At 39.6% G+C, this 24,611-nt stretch overlaps 1 long non-coding RNA gene across 2 annotated transcripts in view; it reads left to right on the plus strand.

Annotated features, from left to right (window-relative positions):
- The first annotated feature begins 336 nt into the window (after positions 1-336).
- The window catches only part of LOC123385985, a 221,566-nt gene continuing 197,291 nt past the window's right edge, over positions 337-24,611 (plus strand). The window contains exon 1 of one of the 2 annotated variants that reach the window (XR_006599329.1): positions 337-1,217. This is a non-coding gene — a long non-coding RNA (uncharacterized LOC123385985). The remainder of the gene's footprint in view (positions 1,218-24,611) is intronic. The other variant, XR_006599328.1, reaches the window with a different exon arrangement.

The following is a 24,611-nucleotide window of genomic DNA, read 5'->3' on the forward strand; positions in this document are numbered from 1 at the left end:
TAGTGTGGAGCCTGTTTGAGATTCTCTCTCTCTCTCCTGCTCTCTCTACCCCTCCCCCGTGCACGCTCTCTCTTTATTTCAAAATGAACAATAAACTTAAAAAAAAAAGTGTTCTCTTCCTGCTTCCTCGTTTCTGTATGAGATTAGGGACATAGAGAAGTTATTCGCTTCGTCTCTGGCTTTCTTAGGAGCTCTGACCCTTTTAATTAGGAGCAGAGCCCTTACCTTCAATAAGTGAAGAAAGGTAGGTAACACTAAGGGGTGATCTCTTTTCAATCCATTGCCAGGTGGGTGGAGCCCAGCCTTCCCAGCTGGTAGGAAGAAAGGAGTTTCTGGCCCTGAGGAGATAGAAACAAGTTTGTGGGCCTCGGACAAGGAGTTAGAAAGGAGAAGGCAAACTTCTGGGCTTCACCCTGCTCACCTTCCTCCAGGTTCTGGCAAACAGAGCTGCTGCCTTGGCCCTTTAGGCTAGTGTGGTAATCCCCACCTTAGGGCCTCTGAGGAGAGCACCTGGGCCCTGAGGGCCTGTGGGAGGGGGCAGGGTGCGGGCCACGCTCACCTATTTCCCCCTGTGCCTGGAGCAGCAGTTAAGTTGCTTTTCACTAAACTCCTGCTAGGTCTCCTGTAACCTTTTTTTCGTGGCTCAAGAACTGTACTCCTAAAGCTTCACCTTTTGTCATTTGTGTGTTTTGTCTCCTTCACCAGATTTCAGGCTGGGGAGCAGCGACGTTTTTTCTTTTATTTATCTGTCTATACCTCCTGCCCTATATCTCTGCAGTCCCAGCTTTTAACATCTTGGCATGAACTCACCACACCAATTTTAATGGTGGCTCCAAATAGAATACAAAATACTCTGGAGATTCTCGAATGTAGTTTCTCGTTCGTAGCTGCTCATTAGAATCACCGGAGGAGTTTTTAAAACTCCTGGTGCCCCGGCTACACTTGAAACTAATGAAATCAGACACCGTTGATGGGATCCAGGTGGCTTGTGCTAAGAAACAAAGCTCCCTGAAGAGGCATCCCGTAGTCCCTCCTTATCCTGGCTTTTGCCTTCCGTGGTTTCACTCTAGCAGTTTCCAGTAACCTGGGGCTAACGCAGTCCCCAAGCTGATGATCCTCCTTCAGGTCAACAGTAGCCTAAGGCTTTGTCACAAGGCCTGCGTCATTCACCTCACCTAGCCATTTTGTCATCTCACATAGTCACAAGAAGAAAAAAGGTGAGTAAAGTAAAATAAGATATTTTGAGACACCACATTCATGTAACTTTTATTACAGTATAGTGTTAAAATTATTTATTACATTATTATTGTTGCTAGTCTCTTAGTATGCCTGACTTACAGATTTCACGTTATCATGGGTATGTCTGCATAGACAAAACATAGTATACATAGGGTTCAGTACCATCTGCGGTTTCAGGAATCCCCTGGGGGGTCTTGGAATGTATCCCCCATGGATAAGGGAGGTCTACTGTACCTTTTTATGTGGCGTGCTAATATTTGTCTTTACTTTTTTATCTTAAACCAACATTTACCACATCTTTGAAGGACATATTGGAATATTAGTTGGCAGAAAGTATAGCAGTGCAGAAATTAATTATTTCACGATCTCATTGCAGTGTCAATACTTCTGAGGTCATGTTGGCTAAATGCCCCTCAGTGTCCTCTATTCAGCAGCCACTTTGGTGGCTGACAGCCTAAGAGACTTACCTCATGAGAGCAAATAAGAAGAAAAAAAAATAAACGTGTAGATATGAAACACGTCAGATTTCAAAGACTGCTGGCCCATTGTGTCAAATGCAGTGACACATTTGTACAAATATTTATCTTCACCTTTCTCCCCTGGAGGCTTTGTTCTCGTTTAAACACCAAATGGCCATTGACTTCTTTTCAAAGGGAAAAAGCAAAGTGGTAAATCTTTCATTACCTTTTTCATAAGAACTTTTTAAGAACTTAGATTTCCTATTTGTGCTTTTTGTGATGACATGATTGTCTCTGTTTCAAGCTTCATGGTTCAGTTCCCCAACCTCAAGGACAAGTGAAACTTCCTTTTGGCTATGGATGGAAAGTTGGTTGAAAAAACACCCCGCAAATATTTGCCACATATTTTGGGGTCCCTGACCTGCACAGACCAATTTTTGAGTTGTTTCTTTTTAATGAGAAGGAGAGGGGAGGAGTGAGGATAAGTTTCAAGGACCTGGGGGAATGTTTTCAGCACTGAGTCCTCTGGTACTTACTTAGCAAGGTGCTGGCAAATGGTATGAGACCTTGGAGGACTGTGGGAAGCCTGAAACTTTTGTGCTTGATAAGCCCTCTTTTTTCTGTCCATCCACCTGTGAGTTATGGGCCTACCACGGTTCTTTTCACACTCTCCTGTTTTTTACTAGTGGTGGTATTGAAGGGCTAGCAATCGGGAAGTTTCCTGGTAGAGAGAGGTGGGAGGTAGGATTGCATCATTCAGCAGAATTTCAGCGATTCCTTTTTAGATTTTTTTTTTTTTTTGAGAGGAAGAGAGATTGCTTTTTTGTTTTTTTAATATTTTTTTAAATGTTTATTTGTTTTTGAAAGAGACAGAGCACAGGTTGTGGGGGCGGACAGAGAGAGGGAGACACAGAATCTCAAGCAGGCTCCAGGCTCTGAGCTGTCAGCATAGAGCCTGATGCGGGCCTCAAACCCATGAACCGCGAGATCGTGACCTGAGCCGAAGTTAAACGCTTAACTGATAGCCACCCAGATGCCCTTGCTTGTTTTTTATTTTTTTTAAATAAAAAAAAATTTTTTTTAAGGAAGACTCAGTGTGATTTCTAGATGAGTGAAACTTTTATTCTTGACACTAGAATTTAATAAGTCCTGAGGGTTCCTATTAGGCCTGTTAATTCTAGAAGATAATATATTCAGGGATATTTAAAGCAAAAACACGTTTCAAGACTCAATACCTCTCCTCCAAGTTTTCTCATATTTTACCTTTGTCAAGTATGTTTCTATACTCATGAGAAAGAAGAAGTGATAATTTGAAGTAGAAGGTTCAGAAGAGCCACCGTATATGACAATGACAGTTGTGCACCGAAGGTGCCAGGGGGCCCCATTCCTGAGACTACAGCGTGAGCACTATTCCCTGGAACTGTGAATGCAGTGGTCCTGGGAAAGAGATTGGCCTTTGTGCCAGTCATAGCAGGTGGAGTCACAGTCTCTGCCTGCCGTTTTTAGTTGACTGCGTATTTAATGTAATCAGTGACTTCATTTTACAATCTGGTCTGTGTATTGCTAATTTCATCCATATTAGGGAGATAGCAGAGGAAAAGGATGCTGTAATAACATATGCATCATGCATTAATAATCCTAGAAGGAAAGGTCAGTGGGTCCCTTTCATCATTGTTTCAAATTATCCTCTTCCAGTTAGTGGCATCATAGCCAGGGGATTATGATGTACAGCTTGTCTGGAAATAGTTTGTCTCATATAGCAACCTCAGCCTAGAATTTTTATTGTTATTTTCTCCTAGTTCATCTGGGCATTTCTATTGTGAAATATTAGCTCATTACTACCCAGGTGTCACAGGAAAGTGGAGGAATTGCTTGGCTTGGACTTCTGAGTTGAACATCATATGCCATTGTCAGAATGAGGGTGTCTTTTAGCCCAATCACCTGGACTTCACATGGTTCTGGAATCCGAGTACCCCTTGGATGCTCTGAGAAGCATCTTCCCAGTGCACAGCCAAGGTGGGATGGTGTAGATATGGAGGGTTCTGGGCTCTTAGGAAGTAAGAGGAAGATTCTCATGCTAATGAGCTATTCCTGGTTCACTTCTGGAGGAGGGTTTGCTAGATTGTTATCCCAGTTCAAACTGAGTGTTTGAGGACCGTTATTCATATATTTCATGATTTATTAATGTCTGTGGTATTCAGGGCATAGGCTAGGTACAGAATAGAATGTAAGACACAAGTTTCCCCCATGTGAGGAACTTATAGTCTTGTTGAGGAAAAACATACTCATGAAAGTGTTAAAAACACCAGCATGTTGGGGCACCTGGGTGGCTCAGTTGGTTAAGTATCCAACTTCAGCTCAGGTCATGATCTCACGGTTGGTGAGTTTGAGCCCCGCGTCGGGCTCTTTGCTGACAGCTTGGAGCCTGGAGCCTGCTTTGGATTCTGTGTCTCCCTCTCTCTCTGCTCCTCTCTCATTTGCACTCTGTCTCTCTGTGTCTCTCAAAAATAAACATTTAAAAATTTTTGGAAAAAAAAACAGAACACCAGCATGTTGGAAGATTCCCCCATTGTGCTCTGGAGTCATCAAGGGGGTTCTGGGAGGGAATAGGACTTGAGTTGGGCCTTAAAACTACAGAACATGTCTAGATGGAGGGGAGGGAGAAAACCTACTCTGCGTAGTGGTGGACTACAATAGCTTGGACCAAACCTGAGGTTGAGAGTTTCTCACCAAGAAACTGGAACCATTGTATTTGTTTGACTTCTAAACACTTGTTTCAGGAATTAGCTGTTAGTGTGCCTTGAGGTCTGGCAAGGTTTTGGACTTTGACTAGAATGTGTCCTCAGACTCATGGTCACCCCATCCCAGTATGTTGGGCCAGCACTGTGCTGAGGGCTGGATGCTCTGGAGCATGAATGGCAAGAGACAGAATGATAAAGCAGGACACTGGGGAGATGTTTTTACTGTTTTGTTACAAGACTTGCTAATAGCATCTTGCTCCCCATTTGGCTTGACCTTATTTCTTTTGAGTTCTCTGCCTATCTGTGGGCTAGAGATAATCTCCTCCTCCTCCTCCTAAAGAAGAAGGCATAATTTGGAGCTCAGGATAGCTCTCTGGATTATTCTGCAGCTTTAGCTCAGAGAGCCACACTGTCTCCTCAGGGATGATGCCCTACCAGGCCCTTATAGAGCAGGTCTGGCATATGACTTGCCTGGGAATCTTGTTTAAAAGGTCCTGATTTATTAAGTCTGAGATGCAGTCCAATATTTGCATTTTTTTATTAAAAAAATTTTTTTAATGTTTATTTTTGAGAGAAGGAGACAAAGCATGAATGGGAGAGGGGCAGAGAAAGAGGGAGACACAGAATCGGAAGCAGGCTCCAGACTCTGAGCTGTCAGCACAGAGCCCAACAGGGGACTCGAACTCATGAGAGGTGAGATCATGACCTGAGCTGAAGTCGGCTGCTTGACTGACTGAGCCAGCCAGGCCACCCCCAATATTTTGCATTTTTAATAAGTCCTGATGTGATGCCAATGCTGATGGTGGAGGACCACATTTAGTAGCAAGCCTCAGACCAGACCATAGTACAGATGCTATGGCAACACAGTGGCCCAGAAAGGTTGAGTGTAGGAAGGAGCAAGATGGAGTGGAAATGCTTTTCATGTGAGATCCTAGCCACCCAGGTTCCCACATAGACTTGCCAGTGAGTCATGGTCACTAACCACCCAGACCCTAACTTCTCATTAGAAGGCATTCCCCCAGAGCATGCCTATGCTGAAGGCTCAGCCTTTTCCATCAGAAGCCCAATGAAGAAGCTTATGACTTTCCAGTAGTGAAAAAGGCAGGGGTAAGCTGAATGCTCGTTTGATACTGCCTTTTCTCTTCATCAATAGCATTGTAAATTGAAGGTGAATCTGGTGGTTCCTTCTGCTCTGTTCAACTCAGTGGGTGTTTATTGCATTTATGCTCTGAGCCTAACCTTGTGCTGAGCATGTGGAACTCGCATGAAGGGTGAAAAGTAGTCCCTGCTTCTGGGGATTTACTGTATTATTGGGAAGAAGAAAACAGAACACTTAGAAGCAATGAAAGAAAAACATGAGAAATTGAATATAACCAAGCACCAAACCTATGGCATGAACATTTAGTGCTGTGGAAAGTCAGGGAGGTTTAGATATTGGCTTAGCTCTCTCAGTCGAAGGGTTACAGTTTTTAAATTGAGATCTCTATTGTTTGACTTGCTTTGGGGTTTTAGAGATGTTGTGCATACAGAATTTGTGACTACTGGGTGGGAAAGGGAAAGGCAGAGTCCAGCACAGAAACACTTCATTTGTTTCAGGTAGTAAGGGCCCCACAATGAATGCAAACCACACCTCCTACACGCCAGGGCTTCCCATCCCTCTGGTGAATGAAGCGTTTCTTTAAATGAAACCACCTCTAGATAATGAGATCATGCCTACATTGTGCTCAGTTTGATTGGACACTCCCACAGCTTGTAGGGGATTCAGACCTAAAGTGAGTTCTTTCCATAGAGCATGAATAATAATGAGGCTTAATGGGAAAGGCCATCTCAGGATCTCAGGGCAGATACCTTATAGTTTATAGATGGGGAGGACAAAAGGAGAAGGGGCTGGGAAAGGCCCTCAAAGGCAGAGAGGGATGCCTATCTTTTATCTTGTCCATGAAAGCTATGTGAAAGAACAATGCCATTCAGTGCTTATATGGCACTGTAAACTTTTATAAAGATCAGCTGGTAAAGTCACATGACACCTCTAGATAGCAAAGGCACATTGGTCTTCGCTATTTCGAAGAGTGAATTATGGGCACAGAGCCTATGTGTTTGGCAAAAAACACTCATTCATGTATCCCTTGGCCTGCCAGAGTGGGAGAACAGGCCAATCCCAACCATACCAGGCAGCCATGGGGCTTAGCCGCATCATGCATGAACCAAGCCCTAGTCCTCCCCACCTCCCAGTGTGAGGAGCAAATACCAGGTTCTCTGAGTTGTCCCGCAGAACATCCCTCTCCTAGCCAGAACTGGGGGAGAAGATAGCACCTCCCCTGCTTCCTGCCCCGCTTAGGGGTTAGGAGATTCACTTCTAGTTCCCTTCAGAGATGTCCTCCTCAGATTCTCCTCTCTGCACTGTGCCTAGTGTTTATATCCTTTTCTGGCCAAGTAGACCAAGAGTCATAGGACCTCTTGTTGAATGTTTCCTACATAGATTTTTCCATATGGGGTCTCTTTCATGCTCACTTGGGTATCTGAGATCTGTTGTGGTGGTGCCTCAGGCTAGACTGAGGCAGAAAGAGTGCTCCTGTAAACCTTGGATCATACCAGCAGCTGTTTTCCATCCTTGGGAAAAGGCTGATAGGAAACTGCCAAAATTTATCTTCAGGCTGAACTTGAAAGAAACTTTTCCTTTGCTGGTCTTACCTTCTCTATCAGGAACATTTGGAGGCCCAACCGTTTCCAACTGGAAGCCCATAGGCCAAATCTGGCTCTCAGATGCACTTTTTTTTTTTTTTTTTTTTTGAGCTGGTCTTGTGGTTTGCAAAAATCTGGATTAGTGTTTTTTTTTTTTAACATTTTTTTTTTCAACGTTTATTTATTTTTGGGACAGAGAGAGACAGAGCATGAACGGGGGAGGGGCAGAGAGAGGGAGACACAGAATCGGAAACAGGCTCCAGGCTCTGAGCCATCAGCCCAGAGCCTGACGCCGGGCTCGAACTCACAGACCGCGAAATCGTGACCTGGTTGAAGTCGGCCGCTTAACCGACTGCGCCACCCAGGCGCCCCGAAATCTGGATTAGTTTTTAACGTTTTTAAATAAGTGTGTTTTTACATAAAAATAGAAATTTCTGGCTTCTTTTGAAAAAACTGTGAGGAGTTGGCAATCCTGAGCCCTTGCTCCTGCTTGGGAACATTAAACATAGGCTGTGGAGGAACCCCATGCTCTTCATTTTGTCTCTTCCACTCTTGGCCCACTGTGTCCATTTCTTTACTAGCCCAGCCTCTGTGAACATTTGAGTTTTTGACCCTGATGAGTCACAAATATAGCCTGCATTTATTTCATCTTGATATCACGGTTGGTGTGTCAAAGGCAGCAAAGAAGTCAATGTCGGTTTGGGTAGGAGTGAGTGGTTAAAGAAAAGTAGAGTGCTGATTTGGGGACAGCTTAGAAACGGTCCAAACTGGAAGCAGAGAAATAATTTAAGAGTGTACGTTAGACCATCTATGGAAAAGGACCGATTTGTTGGATTTTTCCTTTGTAATACATCACAAACCTGTACTTTTGTAAAATACAACATATATGAATTCCTAGAAAAATAAAGGGAATGAAAGGCATAAAATACAAGCAAAAGTTTATTATTAGATTCTCTGAACATTAAAATTATTTTAATGACGATGGTCACAATAAACGTAACAGGGGAAAAATAATTACAAAGCTTATATTGTCCATTTAAGGTATGAACATAGACCATAATGATAGAGAATCACTGTTATATTGATAGCATTCTGTCCCTCTGCAGTTAGACACTAATGAAAAGTTATGAATCAAATAGCAGTTTCCCGTATTTAGTGCCTGTATGCACGCTTTTAACAAGTACTGTGAATATTAATATTTAAAGTTTTTAATGCAGTGAGTAAGCATGTTTCTTGCTTGTTAATTTCACTAGTATAGTTGCGTTTGCAGTGACGTTACTCATGGGGAAGATGTTCTTGAGTTTTGTTTCAGTAACATGCACAGTAGAGAATCGAGTCTCACAAAGGTATCTTGACACAAATGGGTGAACAAATTTTAAAGTAACTTCAGCAAACTCAGGATATTCGTTTTTGACTTTTCTCCAAAGTAAATCAAATAATGCAGTATTTCTAAAATTTGTCTTTAATCCTTAATCAGCAGCAGACTTGGACAATATATCGATAAAGTTAAAATTAATTTAATTTCAATAAAAGAAATAGATTCTGGATTCATTAATTTCCCGTTTGTGAATATTCTTAAAATTGAAAGTAAAATTCAAGGCCTTCTACAGAATTTTAAGATGTATGACAATAACTTTGTAGATGTATAATTTCAAAATCATCACCTACTTTATTATTAATTATTATTAGACTATGGACACCCTGTGGGAACTGTTTATCTAAGCTTCTAAACTTTTCTTTTTGCCCTTTGATCTGACATGCCATTGAAAACATGTCACATCCTATATTTGAATGGAAGTATTAAGATCTTTAAAAATATAAAAAGTATCAAACAAATTAGCATGACAGACCCTCTGATCTGTATCTTTGAAATGTTGAAACTGGTTCTTGAAGAAACACAATCGGTTTGTTCAGTAGTTCAGAAAATCCTGATGGAACTTGTCACCTCAGTAACAATCATATCTTAGCGGTTGTTTGTAATCAGCTTCCATATTATTACAAATAAAAAAGAATGATTTCAAATTCAGCCCATTAACGGTGATGTGATTTATAGTGTGCGCTATGTGTGCTTTGTAGTTCAGCCAGCATTTGTTTTGTTTTGTAATAAGACTGTTGATGAAGGAAGCATTGCCTTGATTTACGTTGTGGTACAGCTATTCCAGAATGCTTGCCTGTTATTGTACTTGTGTCATCAGTACATAGTCCTAAAATCGAAAGTCCATGTCTCATTTGTTGATTCATCCTGCATTGTTCTATATCGTTTAGAATAGGTTGTTTTTGAAAGTAAAACTTGAAAGTTAGTTCTTCCTGTATATCACCACCATGTTCAAATTACACATATATTAAAGGAATTGCCATTTTAGTCTGTCTAGTCACAGTGAAAATTGTCTTACTAGCTTTATTTTGTAGTTGATCCTGCATACTATTAAGCTTTGGTGTCCCTGGAAAATGGTGATTGAGCTGTCTTATTTGATGACATTCTTTCAGCGTTTCCAACCAAACATCTTTGATACAGTCTCTCAGTACTATTTCAGCAATATGAGTAGGAATTGAGTCTAAGCAACTCACAGTGTTGTTTTAGAAAAAGCCCCCAAAGCACATTAGTTTCTGCTGGCTTTTAAATTTAATATGCTTTTTTGAAAATTGTTCCTTTGGTTTTGAATTTACTTTTTATAATTTGGAGAAAAATATCCCTTAGGTCTTAATAGTTTCATGGATTGAAACATCTCTTCAACTAATAAACTGTCCTTTTAGCTTTTAAGTACCACTTATGGCTTCAAAACCCAGATCAGTATACAGAGGATCATACAGAGGATCCAAGTGAAAGTGAGTGGTACAGTTTTTGGTCTTTGTTTCTTTGGAGTGTTGTTGATTGCCATCATTTGGTTACCATTAGAGTTGTGATCAGGATAGATTGAATCTGTTCTTGAAAAAATGTTCAGCGAAGTTTATTTTTTTTTCTGTAATTGTGGTTAAAATTAATACAGATTTCCCTTGTAGAAAAGTAGAGTGTTCCTATGAAACCTTTCATAAGCCGAAGTGGCATAAGGTAAAGAAGAAATTACCATTACTTTATGTGCAAACATTTTTTGAACCTTCCCAGACTGAAGAAACACCCTCTCTTAGATTTCTCTGATACCTTAGGGCATCTCTTGCTAACGGATGCGTAAAATAAATTGAGATAAAGCACAGATGTTCATGGACACACCTCAGCGTTATGGTGGCTTAGTGCTGAGATGCTGAGTGAGTTTCTCAGGGAAAGAGCTTGGTGGGGCCCTTCTCACTGGTCAGGGTGAGTGCTGCCTCTGTAACGGCTTACCGCAATACAAATGCTGAATGCTATTTTTGCTTTTCCCCTTTTTTCATAAATGTAAAATTCCTCTTTGGATTTCTTTCGGTTAGTTAAAACAGGTACTAATGCAGATCTTGTGTAAAAGTGAAGTGGCATAATGTGAGCGTTAGGAAAGAAAGTAAGGGATACCTGTAATGCCAATTTCAGATTCCTAATACAGTTAATGATGTTGAAAGGTTTAAAATAGGTTTGGTTAATATGAAACCTATCAAAGTAACCTCAAAAGTCACATGAAGTCCTATTATATATGATTAGTAGGCAGCTTATATTACACGTGATTTACCAGGAAAGTTTACCAACATCCAGGTTGGTTCAGCGAGATGAGTTCGGCAATGTGAAATTGCTATAAAAGTTTCTCGGGCACCTGGGTGGATCAGTCGGTTAAGCATCTGACTCTTGATTTTGGCTCAAGTCATGATCTCACAGTTTGAGTTCAAGTCCCACGTAGGGCTCTGTGCTGACAGTGTGGATCCTGCTTGGGATTCTCTCTCTCCCTCTCCCTCTCTCTCTCACTCTTTCTAAAAATAAATGTATCAACTTAAAAAAAAAAATTTTAATGCTTATTCTCACATTCTCTTACTACCTTGACATGGACGCATGACAAATGGCTTGTGCATTGTCACTGGTCCATGGATAACATTTTGTGTAGAACTAAAATAGATGTCTCCTTAAAACCCGTATGAAACTATCATAAGTTCTCCAATATTTGCTGAGAGTTACCAGACTGATAACCGACTCCCCTCAGTCATAAGATGAGATTAGGGATTATAATTGGCCCTGAGTACCAAAACAAACAGGGCAAATAATGTGATTTATACAAGATAGCAGTTATTTAATCATTTTAAAGGTGTCTCGAGTGGGCTTGAGTTGTATAGTCAGTGATCTTTTGCATCAGGAACTCAGGCTTCTTCTCTTATTGTTTGACTCGATGGCTTTTTTTTTTTTTTTCTTTTCATTGTACCTCATGATTTAGTGTGGCTACTGGGACTCCAGCCATTATGTCCACCTTCCAGTCAGCTAAAAAAGGTGAGGAATGGGAGAGTGTGGAAGATCCTTTGAAGGCACTTTTTGGAATTTGCATGTATTGTTTCTATATACATTTCATTGACAAGAGTTTGAATTGTGAAGCCACCCATACCAAGTTGCAAGAAAGGCTCTGAAATGTAATAATTCCAGCAAGTTGTTCTCACCTAAGATACCTTCAGAACATTAGGATATCAGGTAGAAAAGCATGTCAGGATTCCATTAGGTAGCACAAATGTTACAAATTTTTAGCACATAGTGTAATTTGCCTCCTTCAGTGACAGGATCTACTCAGGGCCTATAAAAATTTATCCAATGTGAACTTGTATAACTGACTTACATTTTTAAGCAAGCACATAGTCATTGCATGCAGATTTCTAGCCCAGATGCTAGATTGGTACATAGTTTTCCAAATACAGGTATGTGCAACTGTGGAAACAATATGTACACCTGTGGCAACAGGAACCCTCAGAGCCAAGGTTCAAAACCTGTAGCAAGATAACGTCTATGCGAGGTGCTGGGGATATGGCGGTGGACAATGCTGTGTCTGTCATTAGAGAGCTTACAGTCTAGCAACGGAGATAACAAGTTGACAGATAATGGCAATATGGTATGAAATGGGCTACGAAGGGTACTGTCGGAGTGATTTCAAAGCAAACTAAAAAACTTCCAGTTGGAGTCAGATTCAGTCTATTCTTGTTGAAGTATTAAGTCCAGAAGTTCTGCCTTTTAGGTACAAATTACTTGTGGCCACATGGACTGCCATTAGATATGTTAGCATAATATTTCCAATTTGTTTACCCTAAATTTAGCTCATTAAGTCTAGATAGGAACACCCATTATTGGAGAAATCACACATCTTAGAAATCCTAGAAAGGAGCCAGCCTCTCTATAGCAACACTGGCTGTAGAGAGCTTCTCTCTCTCTATAAAATTTACTTAGGAGGCGCCTGGGCAGTTCAGTCGGTTGAGCATCCGACTTTGGCTCAGGTCATAATCTCAAATTTCACGAGTTCAGGCCCTTTATCTGGCTCCCTGCTGTCAGCATAGAGCCTGCTTCAGATCCTCTGTCCCCCTCTTTCCCTGCCCCTCCCCTGCTCATGCTGTATTTCAAAAATAAATAAACATTTAAAAAAATTTTACTTCACATTAAGCCTTTTTTTTTTTTTTTTTTAAGCCATAGTGAATTTGCTTTTAACAAGAGAAGCTCTTAAAAAATGTGTTCATTTGTTCAGGTTAGTAAATTAGAATCAAGACTTCTGAAACATGTGGGTGTGGGGAAATAGTTACGTTCTTGTATATAGGTATAGATATTTAGATATTCTTGCTTATTTTAGTTTAGGCTTATTTCTTTGTGTCCAAAACCCTGATGCTGAGGTCTGTACATCAGACTTCTGTAATAAGCAGAAATGCAGCCACTTTTACATACATCCAATTACTCAGTTCTCTCAACAGGGACTTTTTCTAGCTGTTTCAAACTTCTGTTTTTCATAGATCTTATCTTGTTTTCTTTCAGAGATTTTGTTCCTTTCTCCTCTGGTTGGATCCTTTCAGATTGCTAGATTTTGAAATCTGCCTTGGAAGGAAACTATTATGGACACTTGTATTTGTGGAACTATCTAATGTATCTTTAGTGAAGCCTTTGACGATCATTTCAGAGCAAATTCATTCACTTTCCCTTTGTCAGTCTCAGGGCGACTGTTTTTTACTGCTCTCTAGGAATTCCTATCAGGTTAGGTGCAACAGTTACCCGTGAGCGCGTGTGTCTGTATTTCCACTCCCCAACCAACTTGTAGATTGTATGCTTTTTGAGAAAGTCAGTGTCTTATCCATATTCTCTAATTTATTACCTCTTGTGCATTGAGTCCATCTGTCCCATATCAATACATAGAAAGCCTAAACCCCAAAGTGACTGTATTTTTAGATAGGGCCTCTAAGGAGGCAATTAGCTTTAAGTGAAGTGTTAAGAGTGGATCTCTAGTCAGGACTGGTGTCCTTCTCAGAGGGGGAAGAGACACAAGACCTCAATCTCTCTTTCTCGCCACATAGGGGAACATGCCATAGATGGCAGCCACCTGCAAGCCTGGAGGAGAAGCCTTACCAGAAACCAAATTTTTTGACACCTTGATCTTGGACTTCTAGCATCCAGAACTGTGGGAGCCTTAAATTTCTATTAAGTCCCCCAGTCTGTAGTATTTTGTTATGGCAGCCCCAGCAAACTATAAATTATCTAACAGGCAGTATTTAGCATATAATTTCTAGTCAATAGATACTTATTTCTTACTGACTGTAACTAACTATTTTTGTGGGGGAGAATTTAGTTTTATAGTTATCTGGCATTCTTGTATTATATAATTATAAATAATTATAAAATATATATATTATATAATTTTCTGGTTCTTTCCTTCTTTCTTTCCTTCTTTCTTTCCTTCTTTCTTTCCTTCTTTCTTTCTTTCTTTCTTTCTTTCTTTCTTTCTTTCTTTCTTTCTTTCTTTCTTTCTTTGTTTCTTTCTTTCTTTGTTTCTTTCTAAGAGAGAGTATTAGTGGAGGAGAGGGACGGTTGTGGGGAGAGAATCTTAAGCAGTGGAGCCCAATGTGGGGCTCAATCACACAACCCTGGGAACATGACATGATTGAAATCAAGAGTCAAACATTCAACCAACTGAACTACCCAGGCACCCCTTTATTATAATCACTTCTATTTTAAAAAATTTTTAATGTTTATTTTTGAAAGCGAGAGAGAAAAAGAGAGAGTGAGTTAATAGGAGAGGGGCAGAGAGAGGGAGACACAGAACTTGAAGCAGGCTCCAGGAGCTATCAGCATAGAGCCTGCTGTGGAGCTCAAATTCACAGAGTGATCATGACCCGAGCCAAAGTCAGACGCTTAACCGACTGAGCCACCCACATGCACCTACAATCATTTCTAAGAGTTTCTTTAAATGCCTGTCCCCAACATCTTGATATACCACAGAGGCACACGTGTGCTTAGTATAAGCCATTTGAGTACACAGAGCGGCCACTAAAGTTGCTTTTGTAAATCGAGAAATTACCTAATTTCAAACAGTTGATAGGAAATATTAAAGAACATAATCTGTTTCCTTAGAACACTTCTCCTTGCAAGATACATTCCTGTCATCCTACTTCATGATTTACTCCAACGCCCATGTTTTTCTGAGTCCATAACTTTCTAGTCACTTGTTGGCCATTAGCACCTGTCCAGACAGGCTGATGTGGATGAAAAGGGAAGGGGGCATTTAAACATTCATTCACTTATTTACTCAATCATTTAAAACACTTTTAGATATTTCCTGTTGCCAAGCCCTATTCTGGGAGCTATAATAAATACAGGGATGAAAAGGCAGAATATGTCCCTACTTTGCTGTTTATAGTCTAGTGATGGAAGATGCAGGCTATATACATATGAACAAGCAAATAAATAAGATGATTTTATTTTATTTTGTATACTTTTTTTATTTTGGTAAAATATACATGACATAAACTTGATCATTTTAACCATTTTAAGTATATAGTTCCATGCCAGTAAATATTATCACAATATATTTTAATCTTTTCTTTAAAAAAAATGTGAATGTAGTTGACAGATAATGTTACATTAGTTTCAGGTGTATAGCATAGTTATTCAATTTTTCTATATATTATGCCCTGTTCACCACAAGTGTAATTGTTACTATGTACAATATCATTGACTGTATTCCTTATCCTGTGCCTTTTATTCCCATGACTTATTCATCCCATAACTGGAAGCCTGTATCTCCTGCTCCCCTTCACCCATTTCTCCCACCCCTACCCCCCTTTTCTCTGGGAATCATCAGTTTTTTCTCTCTATTTACAGATCTGCGTCTGCTCTTTATGTGTGTATTCATTTGTTTTATTCTTCAGATTCCACATATGAGTAAAATTATACCTATATTTGTCTTTCTGTGTCTCGCTTATTTCACTGAGCATCATACCCTTTAGGTCTATGTTATCAAAAATAACAAGATCTCATCCTTTTTTTATGGCTGTGTAATATTTCATTGTGTGTATGTATACACACAAACACACACACATGCATACCTGTGTATAAACATGAAGACATCTTCATTTTTATTTATTTATTTTTTTAATATGAAATTTATTGTCAAATCGGTTTCCATACCATACAACACCCAGTGCTCATCCCAACAAGTTCCCTCCTCAATGTCCATCTTCATTTTTAAAAAGGAGTATAGAAATATGTGAGCATTTTAATGTCAGGGTTTGTGGAAGGTTATATTCCAATATATAAGGATCAAAAGACAAAGGTATCCGAATTATTGTGAATTCAGTAGTTCAGTTTGAGCCCCAACAGTATGTTCATTGTTACCATATTGCTTTACCTTCCAAACTTCAGCCTGTGAATCTCTTGTTCAGGGAATATAATGGACATTATTCTGTACTGTTTCTGTTACTTAAGAGCCACATGAAAAAGAGTGTAAGAATTCAACGGTTCTAAAAGGTTTGAGAAATATGCAGCCTCAAGCATTTGGTAATTCCTCATACTTTCCCAAACATACATTCAAATACCCCAGAGACAACCAACTAATATCAAATTATTGAGTTACTCAGACTATCTGGGCAGTTGTCTCATTTCTCTGCTATTTAAGCCTGAGTACTAAAGGTGACTCAGTGAGAAAATGGCATGTAGACGTGCCAGGGAAAACCACATATGGGGAGCAAATACACCTGTTATGGAAACATCTGTGACCATTTCCAAGGAAAAGAATAGGCAGGATTAACACTATGTGTCAGTGACAGATGTTGCTCTACATCTATAACCACAGAGCTCATGCCTATTGGTCCACTATAGGACTGTTGTACCCCCTGAATTACTCACTCTTGATTCCCTGATCATGTTGGAGTAGTAGGCTATGGCATACCTGTGGGAAAGTATACCATGTGCTACAGTGGTTGGAGTTATAAACTATAAACATATATTTAGCAGGTAAATATCTAGAGTAATCTCTTTTACTCAGCATGTGTCCTCTGTTAACCCTTTTGAATCTCATGCTGTTTTTATAAAATGGTCTTTATTACTTTATTAGTCTGCTTGGGCTGCCTTAACAAAAAATTATGGATTGGGTGGCTTAACAACAGAAATTTATTTTTCCACAGTCCTGGAGGCTGGACCTCTGAGATCACTATGCCGGCCTTGTCAGTTTCTGGTGAGAGCTTTCTTCCTGGCTTGCAGATGGCCATCTTCTTGCTGTGTCCTCATATGGTAGAGACAGGTATCTTTTTCTTTTCCCTTCTTATAAAGCCACCAATTGGACTGCACCCTTTGATCTTTAACCTCAATTGTCTCTTAAAAGCCCTATCTTTAAACATAGTCACATTGGGGATTGGGACTGTAACATAGGAATTTGGCACTGGTGGGGGTTGAGGAGGATACAGTTCAGTCCACAGCATATGGATATGTGAGGATCCGTATCCGTGGATCCATATGTGAGGATGCTATGTCACAACAAGGTCAATTGTGACAACAAGGTCAATTGTGAATTGTTATTCAAGAAAAAATATTGCCTAGGAGTTTCATGTCCAAGTCACATTTTATTTAAGTAAAAGTCCTAGGTCAAGTATCATCATTCCTGGAATGATCTTCTTTGATTTAAAAACTGGTGAAAGGTGATGTGGGCTTGAGTTGAATCAGAAGGGAGAAGACAAACTCTCTTAACAGGGAAGTGGGTGAAGCACACAACATTTGGCTCAAATATTGCCTCAGTTTTTAGTTCAAGCAAATAATTTAACCTGTCTAAGTTTTATCAGTAAGTTGGAAACAATAATGACTACTTTCTTTTTTTAATTAAAAAAATTTGGGGGCGCCTGGGTGGCTCACTTGGTTGAGAGATCGACTTCGGCTCAGGTCGTGATCTCATGGTTTGTGAGTTTGAGCCCCGCGTCGGGCTCCGTGCTGACAGCTCAGAGCCTGGAGCCTGCTTCTGATTCTGTGTCTCCCTCTCTCTTTGCCCCTCCCTCACTCATGCTCTGTCTCTCTCTGTCTCAGAAATAAACATTAAAAAAAATTAAAAAAAAATAAATTTTATTGAGGTATTGACATAACATTGGAAGTATCAAATTAAAATGAGTCAATATTTGTAGACACTGTGAAATGATAACTACAACAAACCTAGTTACTATCCATCATTCATAGTTAAAAATTTCTTATGATGAGAACGTTTAAGATATACCCTATTAGCAACTTTCAAATAAGCAATATAGTAGTATTAACTACAGTCACCATTGCATCCCCCTGAGTTATTTATAACTGGAAGTTGGTACTCTTTGACCTGTTCACTCAGTTTGCCCACCCACAACCCCTCCCCTCTGGCAAGCAACGATTTGTTTGCTGTATCTGTGAGCTTGAGTTTTGTTTATTTTGTTTTGATTTTTTTTTTTACATTACACATATAAGTGAAATCATATGGTATTTGTCTTTCTCTGTTTGACTTATTTCACTTAACATGCTTTCAGAGCCTATCCATGTTGTTACAAGTGGCAAGATTTCATTCTTTTTTATGACTGAGTAGCGTTCCATTTGTGTGTGTGTGTGTGTGTGTGTGTGTGTGTGTGTGTAAACTACATTTTCTTTGTCCATTTATCCACTGATGGACACTAAGAAGACATATAGATGGCCAACAGATGCATGAAAAGATGCTGAATGTCACAAATCATCAGGAAAATGCAAATGAAAACCACCAAGATAGCATCTCACACTTGTTGGAATGACTAGTATCAAAAAGACGAGAACTAAGTGTTGGTAAGGATGTGGAGGAAAGGGAACTCTCGTGTACTATTGGTGGCAATGTAAACTGGTGCAGTCACTATGGAAAACATATGGGGAAATAAAAACTTAAAAACAAAAGATAAAGAAAATGTATGGAGTTCCTAAAAAAAGTTAAAAGTACAACTACTATATGACCCAGTAGTTCTACTGCTGGGTATTTATCTGAAGAAAATGAAAACACTGGGTATTTATCTGAAGAAATTTCAAAAAGATACATGCACCCCCATGTTTACTGCAGCATTATTTATAATAGGCAAGATATGGATAGCTACTTCTTAATGTATCTTTAGAGTTTGAACAACTCAATAAAAATGCTTAGCACAGGGACTTGGACATAGTAAGATGTTAGGTATATTTCTCTTTCTTCCCCTTTCATATCCCTTATCAAGTTAAGCTACAGTTTAGTTTCTTATGAATCCCAGTTTGTGGATTCATTTCCAATTTGCAGTTCCAGGAAATTGAGAAATACAGAGCCATCATATGAATAATATCATCAAATATAAGAAAGTGGGAAGTCCAACTTTAGTAATCCTTAAATTCTCCTCGATCTGAAGGTGAAGTTTAAGTGTCACAGTTGAGCAATAAATGAATTAACCTTGCGTGCAGTAGTAGGCAGTCTTTAACAGATTCATGGAAGCCTGCTTAGAAGTTTCCTGAGGGTCAGACTTCAGGTTGTCCTGTTCTGTGTTTGAATTAGGGACCTAGTTCAAGAAATAAGTTGCTGTGTTTGGTATTCAGCTAAGAGAAATGGCACTGTGTTGATGCTGAGCAGTGGACTGAATCCAGTAGACACATGTTCTGCACTTGGGTCCTGAGAAGTAATGCTTGTAAAACAGTCTCAAGCATTTTAGTGGATGCTACACTCTGTGTCATTAAAAAATGTGTACACTTATCCCCACATCCTTTAAGGTTGAGCTCAGCCCGGGTCTCCTCTGCAGAGTTTTACATGAGCCCTTGGTTTGAGCTGAGTGCTCTAGTAATTCCAACCTAAAGTAACAAAACTGGTCCAATGATGTTGAAGGTCCCTTGAAGCAAGACACAGTACCTTAGAGCTTATTAAATTTTTTTAATGTTTATTTAATTTTGAGAGAGAGAGCAAGTGCAAGTGGGGGAGAAGCAGAGAGAGAAGGGGAGACACAGAATTCAAAGCAGGCTCCAGACTCTGAGCTGTCCTCACAGAGCCTGATGCGGGGCTCTAACTTAAGAACCCTGAGATCGTGACCTGAGCCAAAGCTGGACACTTAACCAACTGAATCACCCAGGTGCCTCATTGCTTATTATATTCCCAATGTTCTGGCATATAGGAGGACATTTTTAATAAATTCTGGGCTGTTAGTAGAATAAACATCAGGAGTAGGCAGTGTTGAATTGATGATCTGATTTTTTAATTGATTAAATTAAATTTTAATTGATTTAATTGATTAATTGCCCACACACATAGACAATAAAAACAACAACAAAATATCCTGCCAAGAAATTGGTGTCTTTGAAGTGCCTTGTGAATACTCATGAGCATGTTTCCTATTCTAGTGTTGGTCAAAAAACTAAACTCAGTAACTTCATTTCTTTCACGCTAAGGAAGGGTCTGCAGTTCTTTGATATCCAGAACAACCAGAGTGAGGCATGTTAAATAATTCAAATGAGAAATTTCTAGTTTCAACCTTTATATATCTCCTGGGCTTTGCTTTGTTCACCCAGTCATCTGCAAAAACCATCAAATGCTCAAATTCACAGTCTGTGATTTGGTGACCCTGAACCTCTTGGTGGCCTGGAATGAACATGGAATACTCGTATTTAGCACTTGGAGCCCAGTCAGACATTAGTTTTCCTGCCATGAAATTCTCTGATGCCAACGAAGAGGGAAATCAGAAACAGAAATCAGACAATTCTGGCCCACTGCCTCCCAATGCAATGATTCCCTGACATAAATGGGGCTGAAGGCTGGATTTCTCTGTCCTAAATCTTTTTATCCAAGTTATTAAAGTTTGTTACTTCTTGGAGCCATGAAATTGAAGAATACTTTGCTGAGATGATGAAGATTTTAGATTCTAAAATGTCCCCCTGTGTCTCCTGTCAGGAAGTGTGGGCCTTGACTGGGGTGAGAGGCAATTTTCTGATGCTCATATACTTGTGTATAACTCATGTTCTACCCAAGAGACTGAGTTCTGTACAAGAAGCCATGCCAATCCATTGAAAATCCTTGGGTTGCATGTTTCCGTGTTTATGACTTCTCCATGTAGTTGGTTCTGCTCCAACTCATTTGAAAGGGGGGACATCTGTTGGATTATTTCTTGTGATATCTATGTTTGCTGAAAGTCTACTCTGACAGGTCAGTGTAAAATAACCCAAGATGGGGTGGGGGCGGGGGGTCTCAGTCATTTGCTGAGTGGCTCTTAAGTGCAGGAACACATTTGAGATGATTATCCAAGACAATGACTTCAAGATCAAACCAGGCCACAGAGTTAGCCACAGGGCTTTGCAGATTCTTTGCAGCTCAGCCCTCTGGGGTGTGCTGTCACTATGCTTGCCAGTAATGAATTTCACGTCCATGTGGGAGCTTTCAGGTCTGGACACACTCTAAAGCCATATGTACTTCTTTAGTCACTTCAGACATCATTCTGCTTTGCAACTTGAAGAACGGCCTGTGTAAGTTAGGGAGGTTTGCCATGGCATCAGACCTCCTTCTAAAACCCACATCTCTTGTATAAGAACTGTGATTCTGAATAGTTGACTCATTAGTATTTCCTGCTAAGGAACAATGGGAGTAGCTTGAGGAAATGACATCCACACAAGTAATTACCAAACTTTATTTCATTCGGTGTTTGGATACTCTTTAACCTCAAATGTTTTTTCCAGACTGGTAACATATAGCAAAATCAGTTGGTATGACTTATCCTTTTCTTTTTTCTTTCACTTCTCTAGTGTGATGCCAAGTGTAGAGAAGTTACCAAAAAGAGGTGGCAAGAGAAAACAAAAGTCAAAGGTCCCAACCCATTTCTCTCTCTCCTGGAAATCCTATTTTTTGACGGTAGCCACTAACTCTCAGAAAGGTCAACCCAAACTCCGTCAGAGGTGGGGTTGGAAACCTTGGTAGCACTGTGGTACGTGATAAGCGTATGTAAATAGCCCAGTTGAAAGTCATTGGCACTGAGTATCTTCTTTAAAATGGTCTTAGGCTCCAGGCCCCTGGGTGGCTCAGTCAGTTAAGCGTCCAACTTTGGCTCAGGTCATGATCTCACTGTTTGTGGGTCCGAGCCCCATGTTGGGCTTTGTGCTGACAGCTAGGAGCCTGGAGCCTCCTTTGAATTCTGTCTCTCTCCTCTCTCAAAAAAAAATGAGCATTAAAAAAATTAAAAACAAAATAAAATGGTCTTATGCTCTTGGCATAACTATAAGAGTGAATCCCCAGGAAAGCCTGCCTCAAAGCACCACATTGCTTAAGAGTATGACAGTTGTTTAATAGTTTTATTCTCCAGTATTACAAAATGATATAAAAATATCCAGGTGCCTTCTGAAGTATAGAGGGAGCCAGAGGTATACTTCTTTATAGGAAGAGTGACACTATAATCCTCCTGAGCCCTCTAAGGTCCCTAAGCCTACCACCCAGGTGATATCCTGTAAGTGATTAGACAGTGGTAGATTGTAGAAGAGTTTCTACATATGAAAAAATCAATTTTGGAAGATGAGTTGCCACCCAAAAGATACTCATTTATCAAGTACCTATTAAGTACCAGACTCTTGGTGAGGGACATTACAGATACTCTTTTATGTACTTCTCACCAGGAAACTCTTAGGTCATGTTCACATTTTACAGATGAGAAAAATGACGCATCCAGAGATTAAGTAGCTAGTCTACAGCAGCTCATTTATCAAGTGTTAGAACCTGGAGTTGAGTTCAGGTCTGAATTTAGCTCCTTGAGGTCAGAACTTTTTCTCTTTATGCTCATGAGGGATTCCCCAGTGCCTAGAAGAGTGCCAGGCAAACTGTAGATGCACAAGGCACATTGTCAGACGATTGTGTTAATGAGAGACTCCTGCGTGTGTGCTAGTAACCATTACTTGGTACTGTCTTATCTCAGTCTCTCCACTCTAGTCCTTTGCCTGTCTGTATCTCCCACACTTTTCCAGAGGAAGTGGAACCCAGGCTGCATCAGCCTGCTGGGCAAAGTTTCATCTCTGTATGTATACATCCCGCTGAGGGAAAGCAGCAGTTGTCAACAGGAAGTTGTCTCCGTGGGTCTGGTTCCCTCCCTCTTTCCATCTCATCCTCCCTCTCACAAAGACACTCTGAGGCCCTGCTATGTGGGCTTAGCACTGGAGTTTCACTATGAACAAAGCTGACATGGTCCTGTCTTCATGCAATTTCTTGGTTAAATTATATATGTGATGAATATTTTGACAGAAAAGTAGAGGGGTGTTATAGGAACATACAAAAAGAGGACCCAACCTATTCTTTGAGGTCACAGAAGACCTCCTTGCACATTTGAACTTGAAGATAAGACATAAGTAATACTGGCAAGGATGTGAAAAAAAGGGAATCCTTGTATCCTGTTGGTGGGGATGTAAACTGGCATAGTCCCTGTGGAAAATAGTATGGTGGTTCCTCAAGAAACTAGAAATAGAACTGCCGTATGATCCAGCAATCCCACTTCTGGATATATATCCAAAGGGAACAAAATCATTATAAGAGACATCTGTTTTTTCATGTTCATTGCAGCATTATTCACAGTAGCCTAGCTTTGGAAACAGTCTAATTATCTGTTAATGGGTGAATAGATAAATGTGATATATACATGTGAGATATATATATATATATATATATATATATATATTTATGTATACACATGTACATGTATGTATACATATATATATACACACACATGTATATATTTATATGAATGCTATTCACTCTTAAGAAAGAAGGAAATCCTGCCATTTACAACAACATGGATGAAGCTGGAAGGCTTTATGCTAAGTGAATAAGCCAGAAAGAGAAAGACAAATACTTCATGATATCACTTACATTCCTGTGGAATATGTAAAAAGAGTTGAACTCAGAAACCAGAATAGAATGGTGGTTGCCAGAAGCCAAGACTGGGAGAAATGGGAAGAGGTTGGTAAAAGAATACAAACTTCCAGTTAGAAGTTGAATAAAGTCTGAAGATCTAATGTATAACATGATGACTACAGTTGATAAGACTGTATTGTATAATTGAAATTTGGTAAGAAAGTAGCACTTAAATATTGTCACACACACACATACACAAGGTAAATATGGGAGGTGATAGACATGTTTAAATTAATTATGGGAATCCTTCATAATGTATATGTATACCAAATCATCATGTTATAAACATTAAATATATTATAATTTATTTGTCAATTATACCCCAATAAAGCTGGGGGAAAAAGAATGAGTACGAGTTCATTGGAGGTCTCTCCCTAAGATACTTTTAGTGGGCTCAGGAATCAAATCTATTTTCATAATAATACTAAGAAGTAATTAGCTGTTTTAATTCTCATTCTTTTTCAAGTGTATGGGGGAGTTTTCCAGAGGCTACATGATGTATGATGCTGCAACATATTAGATGTAGACATAGATATGCAAATCCATCTGTATTTTATTAAACCAGACATTAAAGAGATTTGCGAAAATGTGAAACAATGCCACTCTTTTCACTAATATATTTTTGGTTTGGGAAAATAAAGTTACTTTTCATAAAATATTTATGTTAAAGTATAATCAGTTTACTATGTTATTTTTAGATGACTACAATAGTTAAAAGTTTCCTGGTTTTAATTTGTACCATGTAAATATCCATAGATAGATTCCACATTTTTTAAAATAGCTCTTGGGAATCCTTAATAACTTTTAAGAATGTAGAGGAGTCCTGAGTCCAAAAAGTTTGAGAATTGCTGAGCTAAGTAGAGAGGAGGACGGAGTGTTTCATGTTGAAGAAAAACATGAAAGCATATGGAAAGCCCTGATTTAGGACACTACGTATAGTTTTGAGGAAATTTAAGAAGTCCAGTATTGCTGGAACGTAGCGAAGATGAGAGGGTATAAAATGAAGGTCATTGGGTAAGCAGTACCAGATTTGGGGGCAAGCACTTCATCTCAGCTCATTGGGAAGTCACTGAAGGTTTTTAAGCACGCTGGAGTTTTTCAGATTTATGTTGGAGGAAAGAAAGAAAAAGGAAGGAAGGAGGGAAGAAGGGAGGAAAGGTAGATCAGTTGGGGAAAACTTGGTAAGCCATAAGATGAGGGCAGTAGGATTGGATAGAAAAGAGTGG

The sequence above is a fragment of the Felis catus genome, chromosome B3 (genome assembly GCF_018350175.1).
Source record: "Felis catus isolate Fca126 chromosome B3, F.catus_Fca126_mat1.0, whole genome shotgun sequence".
NCBI classification, from domain to species: Eukaryota; Metazoa; Chordata; class Mammalia; order Carnivora; family Felidae; genus Felis; species Felis catus.